Source organism: Aethina tumida, chromosome 3 (genome assembly GCF_024364675.1).
Source record: "Aethina tumida isolate Nest 87 chromosome 3, icAetTumi1.1, whole genome shotgun sequence".
Lineage (NCBI taxonomy): Eukaryota > Metazoa > Arthropoda > Insecta > Coleoptera > Nitidulidae > Aethina > Aethina tumida.
The window spans coordinates 29,251,981-29,264,691 of NC_065437.1; the positions used below are offsets into that span (position 1 = coordinate 29,251,981).

Genomic DNA, 12,711 nt, shown 5'->3' on the forward strand with positions numbered 1-12,711 from the left:
GCGTAATTTAAATCTAGTGATATAACGCTGAATTGTCTTTATTAAATAAAATTAGATTTGAGAAATATAGTTTGGAAATATTGTTTATTAGTCATAATTCAAGAACAACGTAACTAAAATTTGATACACTGAACACGTTTTTTCTACATTGTTAAATATAAAATACCATCCAAATCTGTGTAAATAATAATTTTAGCATATTCTGCACAAAAAATCTGCCTAAATTTCACAAGCTTGTATATGTATGCAGAGAAAACAAAACGTAGGTATTTCTACAATGTAAACAATGTAATTTTGTTTAAATTAAAATTTGCCCCACAAAATAGACCGTAATAAAAAATGGTGACAAAGGGGTAAATTTAATATAATTAGAATCTTTTGTATATATTGTTAGTATGTCACCAACAAATGTGTAAAGGATAATATGTATTAAAATCAATATTAAAGGTTTTACTTATGTTAAAATAATAATACTAATATTTTTTTTTTCAAAATATAAATCTATTATTTGTATTTTTATTTAATTATTGGTTATGGTAATAATAGAGATAATTATTGTTATTAAAAATATTAGTACAATATTTTTTGATACTAATTATTATAAGGGTCTTGTATTGAATAAGTCTCTTTAGTTTGTAAAATTTATTAACGTTTCAATCATTTTGTCGTAACCTTCTCCAAATTCATTATTCTAAAATAAAATTTTCCAAAAATACAATACATTTATTAAATACACTATTTACACTGTTACGTTGACAATTAAAACTAACAATTAAATCGAATGACAAACACTCCAGATTCATTTTGTTAACTACACAATGTGGTGGAATAAATTTGACGTAAAATTATTGTTTTCGATGTATATTTAGAATTTTGATTATTTTGAATAATGTTTACAGAGAAAATAGTTTACATCGTAAAATGAAAATATGTAAATAATAATCAATAAACAGTTATTATTTATTTATAATTCGGTTATTATATTTAATAGTAATGCATAGAATAGTTGATCTAATCTACAATTTAGATACTTTAATACACATATAAATATTATGAACAGATTAGAAATATTTATAGATATTATGTATTATTATTAATTAAACATATCTTATAGTAATTTTACAAATGACTATTTTTACCTTTAAAAAATATTTATAAAATAAAATATTTCCATACAAAATAAAAAATATTATATTGCATTAATGAAGTTTTAATAAGTTGTACATTTACCATTGGCATCAATTATTGCTTGACACCTGCGGTGTGGTACATGATTCGTAAGTCTTACTATCTGCATATCTCGAGCACGCTCGATGGGATTGAGGTTTGGAGACCAAGGTGGCAACGCCAAATGAAGGATTCAATGCAAATTTTGCCTTTCTTTGACAATTGCTGCTCTATATTGTCGAGAAAAATACAATTATGTTTCGCCTGCAGATATCACTTCTCTTATTGGCCTGACAAATGTATGAACCAATTGGCATGCCCTTCGATTTCTTGGCATCCCTGATCTTGTCCATAAATGTATTAATCGAAATAAGGGTACCAGTAGCATCATGAAGCTGCTGGGATAATGCTCACGTAGTAGTTAATGACTCCCTTCGCTTAATTAAGATAACATGTCGGTTATATTGAGAGGTGGTAACACTAGGCCGACCTGTTTTTTGTCGTTCAGCAACACGTGTTCGGAAACCTAGACGCAAATCTGGAAATAACACTTCGTGAAAATGTTTGCAACTTCAGTTTGTAGGACACCATTTTGAAGCATCTCCACAGCTCAATTGGCTTCATCTTGGCTTAATTTACGACGAGGCATATTTTTACTAATCACAAAGTCACTTAGAGCTCGATTTATTGCTAAGTAACAACTGGAATAAACGGTTAAAGCTTAAAACAAAAAAAGGTCGTTATTTATTTATTTAATTTTAAGCCATAACTTATACCGCCCAGTTTATAAAGATGACAGAATTAATTTATTGAACTACGCAATATGATGAAATAAATTTGGGGAAAAATAATTATATTCGATATCAATTACTAATTTCGATTAATTTGAATATTGTCCCACATTTAAAAAGAAAATAGTTTCCATATTAAAGTTATAATAAATAAATACACTGTAGCTAAACTAGGCATTTTTGGGTAAATCTATACAGTAAAAATTATTGGTGTTTAAATATTGTCGTCACCTTATTCAAATGAAATTTTACAAACAATAAAATAAATTTATTTAAAATACATTTATTAAAATACAATTTATTTTGTTAATTAAATTAAATCGAACATAAACACGCCAGAATTATTTTACTGAATTATACATTATTATGTCTATTATTTAAAATAGTTCGTAGTTGTAGAGAAAAAATAATTTTCATATTAAACTAAAATATATATTTAAACTAATTGGTAATAAAATATTTTATCTAATGTACTAATATGTATACAATAATACATATACCAAGTAATTTGATAAAAATTGAATATTTCAAGCAAAACGATAAATTCGTTTAAATTAAACAAATTATTTATATTGTCGTGTTGTTAAATCCAACTATAAACACACCAGAATATTTTTGCTATAACTACAATATAATGGAATAAATTTAATGTAAAATAATTGTCGATTTTCAATCTGTTTAGAAAAAATAACGTAAAAATGTATAATTAAAATCATTTTATTGTTTTATTGGTAATAAATACCATAGAATAGTTCATCTATTGTATTACATGGATACAGTAATATAAATACCGTGTAATTTATTAAACGGAACTGAAAAGTTGTTTATTAATTAACTACGGTTGAAATGGAATTAATTAAACGTAATAATGGAACTAGTAATAATAAATTAATAAATTACAACAAAAATTAATTCTGAGCTTTCTTTGTGTATGTAAATTTAAATTACATTGAAACTTCAAATAATGGTACACATTTTTTATTATAGAAATATGTACATTAAATTAATGTTTAATTAAAAAAAAAATCAACAGACATATTTGATTGTATATTAAATAATTTTGTAATTTAAATAATATATTTTTATGATTACATAAATTTAGCCATTCGTGCGTCATTTTAATGAAAAACGAAACGAATCCGGCTAAATTTAATTATATTTCGTTCAGGAGTAATAATAATAATTAAATGTAAAAGCAATAATTGTCGAAATTTAATTATATTTCGTCCGATAAAAAATATATATTTTTTTATTTTAAATCACCTAATTATATAAAATAAAAAGGACACAGGTACGTCAGTTTAATACATACAATAAGATTTTGAAAAATGTACACGTACTCAATAATAACAAGTCCACGCAGCATAAACTGGAAATTCTGTGAATACAACACGTATAATGAGTTTAACCAACAAGCTTACCAAATATAAAATTGCATCGGGCGCGAGTGTACCAACCGTATCGACAGTTCGGATCATTAAATTATTTCGTACGAGATTCGAATATACGCTGTTTTATCATTACGGTCCTAAAGTTAATTGAGTGTGGGTAGTCCGTAATTGTTATTATTTTTTCGAAACTTACACTGTAAAATAATGAAACCAACCTTGCTGTGGCGCCCGGTAAATTTTCGTACGCTCTAATCGTGCAAAATTCATTTGCATATGTCCTTTCAAACACCGGTCATTTTAAAACGCTCCGAGTGATTACAATTAGTGTTAATAGCTTCCACAGGCTTGGACTAAGCCCGTTTTTGGACGTGAAGCTTCACTTTATTATACGGGCATTTAAGTCATTCCTTTTTTATTGTTTCGTCGTTCTATCTATAAAAGCTAGAGTTTTAAAACGAATGCCGGTGAAAATGTTGGCTCTGTCAGTAAATTGTCTTTTTAAATTCATTTCCATAATACATATATAATATAGACAATCGTTCAAGTCAACTGATGTTTATGTTGTACTGGGTGACGTGTTTATAACACAAAGCATCCTGAAATTGCGAATTTACTTATTGTTTAATGAAGCTTAAATACACTCCAGGTTATTAATTTATCTCTTAGGCAAGTTTAACTAGTTCTCGAGCAGTTTTGATAAAATAAGTAACTTGTAATGAAGATTCAGAATCTGATCATCAAAGTTGTTCCAAGCGATGGCGAGCTTAATTGTTCATCGAAACACTATTAAGTCGTAACAATTAAATTATTGTCCTAAGTTCCGAACGCAATTAGACAGGGTCAAGGTGTGTGCAGGAAAATCGATAAAGGATTGATGAACCAACTGCTTTGGAATACTTAAGGTCCACTCGAACAAATCCGGGACCAGATCCTGTTGGCGGTGTTACAATGCTAGTTTGTAAGGGATTATTGGATAATTAGCACTTTGAAGGAAATCCTCTACAATCTAGGCATTTTACGAGTGGGGTGTCCTACATTTCGTCACGTACTGTGTAAAATCCTTCGTTTATTTTGCCTGATTTTACTGATGGATATTGATTCCAGTCACTAAAAGCGAAACGTGTTTGCCAAATCAGATTATTGGTGTATCCATACAGTTTTGCTGTAGCGACAAACATTACATTATACTAACTGATGATAAAGTTTTCACGGCCCACTGGGTAACTATAATGCATGTATATTTACAATTGTTTCAAAAAAATTCTTTCTACTTTTTTGTCCTTTCGTTCTTTAGAGTCGTTGTGTTTCCGGTACAACCCATAAACTAGTTCGTTTAAATTTTTCCATTCCTCTTATTGGCACGAACGATGTGTCAAAATCGATACAACACATGCAGTACATCAGAATGGCTGGAGAGAAGGTGGAAGTTGACTTTTCGGCGATTCATAAAAATAATAAAATTGATGATGTTTCATAAGCCGTTGAGTTTGATGGAGGCGGCGAGGAACTGAACGTGTCACGTCATTTTTTCACTGTCGAGAGAAAAGCAGAGAAGTGTAGAAACGAAGTTAAGGGACCCTGGTGACGTCACCTTTGGGAAATAACCTGTAACCTCCTCATATACCACAATACACTCGTCTTTAGCGCTCCAGGCCTCATACGCCTTCTGGCTGATAATCATTCGTTCTTCTTAGGATTAATCCCGCCTCAACAGCTTGTGCAAACGCCCTCAACACTTATATTCGCATTCCGCTCCCGAAGATTTTATTCTTATAAGTGTTGATGATACCTATTATTGCGGATGACTCTATACTATTCAGGTTTCCTTATTTGTACAATTTTTGTTCGGTTCGCTCAATTATTATGACACGTAAGACTTGTTTTTTCACACTTCATGTTTCAATTAAAATGCAGAGTCGATATTGGAAGCATTGATGAAGAATATTATTGCATATTACACATATTTTATTTGGAAGTTCCTCTTCCATAATCTTAGTAACATCTTAAAAGAAAAAATATTTATTTAGATATATACTGTTTCAAGTATAAATTCTAATACATAGATTGACAATTTATTCAATAAAATGTTAAGGTAGATAACAATTAGGTAATACGGATGTAGAAATTGGTTGGAAGTAGTTGACACTGGTAGAATGTCGGGTAAAAAATTATATTCATCGTAAAAATTTAAAACTCCTCCCCTTGATTTCCTGTCACAATATTATACGACCCGATTTACCAGTAATTTAGATAAAGTTAAATGATGTGATAACATAATGACAAAATGACAGTTCGGCTAAAAAAGGCCATCGGTAAATACCAGGAAAACCGGTCCCATTCAAAGATATTAGATTATTTATTATAATAAAAGAAATAAAATTTGGCATTTTAGAAATGGCAGAGGCAGTTATCGAATGGATGTGTCAGAGGGAATGAGTCTGGGCCAGGCAGTAGAAATGGGTTATCGGCCGCAATCCAGACCACTGGGATGCGTATTTCGGATCGCAGTGATCGGCGGTTTCCAGTAATGGCCTACTTTACAATCTTGCGACCAATATCTCATTATGGGAAGACACGGCTGCCGATTTTACGACTGTAGATCCAATACTTGTGCCGGCGACGATATCCTATTACCGTTTCGGGCCTTGATCATCCTTTTATTGCTGTTTAAATTAAATGTTGATTATTTATTTTCTCCCCTTCGTACCTCTGTTTATCGCTCGTAAATCAACAGTATCTGACTTCGTAGCGAACGGCCACTGAACTTTCAACGCCTTCAATGGAAGGTTCGGCAAGCAACAATTCAATAAAAATTAGATGTGGAATTGATTAAATTTTACGAGATGAGAAAATAATAAATGTCTAAAATTATTTTAGCAACGGCCGTTATACACGGCTCTTTGTATTTTTCATAACCTCAAACACAATATATTGTGCACATTGAATTGGATCTCAGAAAATTAGATTTCGATTTATATATTAATTTATTATTGCTAATAGCCCTAAAATATTTTTACTCAACGATTTTCCATAACGTCATATACAATACAATGTATAAAAAAGTTTAATATTGAATTATTTAGAAGTCAACAAGTCACAATAACCTTAAAGGGTATCTGGTTAAAAAATTTCGGTTAAGTTATGAAACACCTTGTATACAGATATATAATATTTTCCCTTAAGAATTCAAATAAATGCCAAATTATTAAGTATTTATTTTAATTCTAGATATATAACAATGTACACTCTTTTAGATAATAAAAAAATTAATAAATAGTAAATTTAATTACTATTTGATTATGAAATATCTCATTATGTTGGATGGCTTTGTTCCAACATAAAACATACCCAGAGGTAAAAAAAAAATGTGACATTTCCAAAAGTAGATTAAAAATAAAATTAAATTGTCTGTTTAATTTTTAGAAGCGTTTAAAATTTTTTTACATGCATATCCATTTAGGCTATATTTTCCAATAAATTGTTGCGGCTTGTGTTTCTGACAATAATAAATTATAATTGGAGTTCGATAAAATTTATATTTTACGATAAAACTACAATGATAACGAATAAATTGTAATATCATGCAAATGCGAATTAAAACCTAGGTATGCACCACACATGACAACAAAAATGAAAATTACATCAAATTAGGTAGAGGGATTAATTATTTTTGACTTTATGCCAATTACAAATAAAATTTATTGACGTTGCCGGGCAAAATTAATTAAAAATGAACATGGAACTTAATTAGTTGGATAGTTAATTACTCTTGCATATTAAAAATCGTACTCTGCTGTTGCGGTTTAAAGACAGCCGGGATTGCGGATTGCAAAAGTTGAAAATTCAATATTCACTTGATAGGGACAAGTGACTTAATTAAAATTGCTGCTCACATAGTGGCTTTAGAAGCAAGTCGTTTCTCCAGGATTTTGCTGCATAATTGCGTTATTTCATTTTTTATGTTTTTTAAGAAATTACTCTTTATGCTGTGTAAAATAATAATGTGTTTATGGAACATTGATTTCTTTTTTTATATAATACAATAAATCTGTTTTAATTTATAATCGAATAAACATAATTAATTAAAAGTACAGACTTAGTTGATTATTTTATATATATATATATATATATATATTATTATATATTATTTTTATTATTTTCTTAAATAGCTTTTAAATAAATTTTTAAAAGTATTATTGGATAATTTAAAGTTTTACTCTATATTTATTTTCAACTGTTAAAAAACATTTTCCAAGAAATAATTGACCAAAAATATTGACTGTGATGTGCTCATAAATTGAACTTGTCTCTCCTGTATTATAAATGAAAAAATTATAAATTTATTAAAAAGAGAAGTAATAAACAACATATACAGTATCAAAAATGATGAACGTGTCTACTCGCGTATTGAGACGGAACATCAATACCCCTTTGTAAACAAAAAAGAAAGATATACATGCAATTATGTGAGCGGGCCGGACTGACTGGAGGGGATCATTTGGTTTTGCTGTGTTTAGCATGCGGTTCGTCTCCGCAGACGAGTCGGTGTCTTTGAACACTTTATTTAATTGTTTTTAGTTTTTTTATTTATGCATTTATTTATTTTATTTAATTTTTGGGATACATTTTATTTTGAAAAAAGAAGTTTATTTTTAGAATACTTATTTTTGTTTTTGATATCGCATATGGAGAGTTACTAAATGCATTCGCAAAGATTAATTTATATTGTGCGCAAGCGCGCACTAGCACGGCGCATTGTCTCTGAGAGTGGGGATTCCTACTACCGGGCAAAATTTTTCTCCCTTTGTCGTGCATCCATCTTTTACAACATCCAGACACGGAGAGTATATTTCGCACTGTATACATACAAATTTATTTAAAAACACGTTTACAAAACTTTGACCACTTCAGGGGTCGACGACAGTAATATGTTTTCAAAAAAACTGTTATAAAAAATTAAGACAAAAAATTAACATCTTGTATGTATAAAATAGTACTATAACTTACAAAAGAGAAAATGGAAGTATAATAATTCCTCGATGCTGTCTAGGAGGCGTACTTATTAATTAATTAAATTGTACTCACTTGAAAACTAGATACGTAAAACCCATAAAACGAATAGTTCCTTTGTTAATATAAATGCAACTGTATATATTTGAATTTCTGTTTCTCTGCGTTGTATATTCGTTTACTCAGTAACATATTCATTAACTGATGAATGGATGAAGAATGTACAGAATTTACTTACAATTCGCAACTAAATTTCAATCTGGTTGGTTGGTGTTTATAGCTTCTAGTTATTGCAAATGGTATGTGTTATTTAATCAAGGCAGTTAGAAGGCAAACATTTTCCGGTAATTGAATGTGCGTCGGTGGAAAACAGTAAGTAAGGATGCGGGCTTAAAATTTTAATTACTCAAATATCTAAGTTCAAATTTAAATCGTTTAACTGAAATGGTAATTTATTAACCATCACTGGCAAGTAAGGTTGATTTATTATTCACAAAGTGTTTAATTTATGTGATACATTATCATCATATGTAGTAGAAATTTTGATAGTAAATAGTTAAATATTTAGCACTTTAAATTATTTTATACTATAATATTATATTAGTGTTATTACATTTGACATGCTTTGGTAACAAGTTATTTGTTTGTATTGCAACATGAGCTATTAAATTTTGGATGATATATCATGTACACACTAATACATTAATTCTATTAATATATTAATGTATTAATTATGTTCAGTATAATATGAACTATGTTAGTTTGTTAATTTTGGTTAAGTTTCATAAATAAGTTCCATTTAATGTGTTTCTTACAAATGATATACAATTTTAATTAACAATTTGACATACTGATTCCAAAATATTTTAATTAACAATAAAGGAAACCGATGACGTTATTTGAACTAGGTCTTCACAAGTATAATTTCTAAGAGCACCATTCGAATGTATTTCAACAACTTTTTCATATATAATGACAAAATGTGGCTACATTTTGAATACTACATACATAAGAAACTTTTAATGAGTACATACAACTAGCACAGGTAATTCACAAACTAAACAAATACTTGCAAGCAAAATAATCTCACATTTCCCACAAGTCTATATTAAAGAGTTATATTTGACAATAGTCAACATGTTACTTTAACCATTATTTGAAACTTTTAATTAATTGAAAGTTGGTCTTTGAAATGAATAATATATAATAATACAAAATGTAAAATAGGTAAAATTTGGAATAAAATTTGGAACCAGTTCTGTCTCGTTCAATAATGATGAAAATCTAATTAATTTTTTTCTTGATGTAAATGAAAAATGAAACTTAAATTTAGAAAATTGTTTTTTCTTATATTTTCATAATTTTGTGTTTTAATCATATTTAAATTTTGTATGTATTATTAATAAACTTTTTCCATAGATTCTGGCTTCTTCTCCTTTTCTCATCCTATTTTTTACGTCACTTTCTTTCTTATCTTTTAACACTAATAAGCCTTTCATATTATTTGCACAATATGGAAAAAATATATTCTTGATATTGATATTGAATTAGTAACATCAAAGTAATAATTATTTAATCCATTTTTAAATTATATAAAACACTTGTTGTTTGATTCGAATTATTCTGTACTCTTGAAAGCACAGGGTAAATACAATAATCAACTTAATTAAAATAAAATTGCTGGAGGCAACTGCATTATAACAGCAGTTTAATGTTTATTTTCAAACAATAATGTTGTAAACAATGAACATTTCTATCAAATTGATAACCCATAGTGGGGTAAAACTAAATACAGTAAAACTGTTGCATAATTTTCTACCCTAACCCACAAATTTAGTTTGGTTCGTCCCAAGGGCGAAGAACATTACTATTTACTCCCAACGGTGGAATTAGTTACTTGAAATTCGTCCAACAACTCTTGTAGAAAATTCTCGTTAAATTAGTTAAAAGCTCCTTCGCAGGAAATGAACATAAAACTTCCCAACTAAATACTTATTATCGTTTACAGTAAACGTAAAAGTTTTTAGATTACTGATTCTCTTATATCAAGGAGTCGAAAGTTGCTGGTGTCTAATGCCAAATGGATTAGCCATTTTAAGCTCAATTTTCAGCTTCTTGCTCTATTTAATTTCAAGTGTGGAGCATTAAATTATAATTTCCTCTAAGTTCGATGCAATTATTGCACGTAATAAAAGTTAAACTTATTTCAAAATGAGTAAAACAAATAAAATAAGAATTTAAGTTCAATTATTAATATATCGATCATTCGTTTGAATGACACTCGAAACCTACGAACCGTCTAAAAGCCCGTGATGCATTTCAGCATTTTTATTTTCGTGGCAAACGCATCTAAAAGCACCACTGCATCAGCGTTAAGATTTCATATTACAAAAACCAGTTGTATTTCAAAGGAAGTACCGAAATCAGTGTGACGCGAGATCTATTTGCTCGAAACGGTTCCGAGTGCTTGGCAAACGTGGGTTCACATCTTTAAGCATGACATTGAAACCTATAATTATTTCACAAATTGATGAATTAATGAACATAATCATAAATACGTTGATAAAAGCATTTAAGAAGTAAATAGGATGGTATGTTGTGAAATGGAAAAAGCTTATAACGTTGTATTGAGTGGAAATGGACGAATTATGTTCGGAAGGGTTACAAATTTGTACACTTGATTGAAGTTCAATTAAAAATTAATATTAATTGGTTTAATAGTAAATGTGTAACACAAACATTTTCGTTTATAATTGAAGACAAACACTAAAAATACTGTGTAAACTTGAGATCGATGTAATTCATTTGACAGGAAAATATGCTGAATAATTCATTTTAATTTAATATTCTCGTTCTTAAATAATCGATTTATTAAACAGATGGATAACATCAACAATCGTGTTTCGTTTGTCTTTTATTTTCATTTGACTGAATTATTGATACTTCAGTCAAATCAATGTTTTTTTTTTTGATTTCAATGTCTCCCAAATGTAACTTTAAATTTTGATTAATTTGTAAATACTTATTAAGATTATATTAAGATTCCCACTTCATAGACACAACAGCTTTGTAAACAAAATACATAAAGTAAAGACACTTAGTAGTTACAATGACCAACGAGATGTCGTCCACACGCTTTATTTTCAACAAAGGACCTTACACACATTTACAACAGTGGACATCAGAGAAGCTCGTATTTTCATTCTGTTTATTTCAGCAGAAATGCAGCTGCTATTGTTTACACCAAACTGAGTTTCCGGGATAAATTTCAAAACTGGAAACTCTATGCCGCATGGTGGATGGTAGATAATCTTAATATCACGTGCAAATTGGTGCATAACATACATTTGATTTAATTTATAGAAATTAACGTTGCTTTTAATTGGTAAAACTCACTTTACCAAAAACATATTAATTACATTGTATGTATGTGGGTAAGTTATATAAATGTATATAAATTAAATTATTATTAAATTACATTTTTTGTATCAGTATACAAAAATCTTTGTAGTCGCACCTTAAAATATTTGTATAACTTTATGATTAATATTATCTTCTTTAATTAAAAAACACTTTTGAATCTAATTGTTTTATTTTCAAATTTAAATATAATTGTAAATTAAGTGAAAATGATATAATATTTAATTAGGTAATGTCTTCAAAATTACTATTAGTGGCATAATGCAGTGATATTTCGAACGTGATAATTATGTGTGATTATCTTGTCCGTTATTAAGCCCGTTGATCAGCTATTCGCATTTACATGGAACGTAAACTAACATTATGTGTTATTGTAAAATAATCTTGTTATTGCACGTAATAACTCACAGCCACGAAATGAAGGATCATTGAGGCATTCTGGCTGGCATAATTCGGCTAAGGCTAGTCGTGTGCGATAAACGGAACTAAATAAGGGATGAATAGGTGGCACAATATGTGCGAGATAAGCTTATTATTTGTGGGTGACATATGATGTTGGTTAATCATTAATCAAGCAACCGAATAACACGTCCAGTAGGCGACATTCTCTATTAACAAATCAACATACCCTGGAAATTGGCCGCAGGATCGTTGCCAAATGCGCCAAATTAGCACTTAACGTACGCGGGGTGATCGACTTATCCAGGTCTGGGTAATTAACACATCAAAGTCAAACTCGAAAGCAATTGGTTTAGGTACTTTAGAAATATGATGATGCGATTTAAATTAAGTATTCCGAAGTGTTCATGTTTAACTGCTTGTATCAGCAAAAATTATAGGCATTGTTAAATATGTGGTATATATACAATTTTTATTAAAAATATTATTTTTTCTTGCGCAAATATAAACAATTTTTCAACAATGTCTTAGTC

General features: G+C 29.0%; 1 protein-coding gene across 1 annotated transcript in view; it reads left to right on the forward strand.

The window, feature by feature from the left end:
* LOC109605622 (protein YIPF5) overlaps positions 1-12,711 on the forward strand; it is a 459,086-nt gene that overhangs the window by 111,043 nt on the left and 335,332 nt on the right. The window lies entirely within an intron of this gene.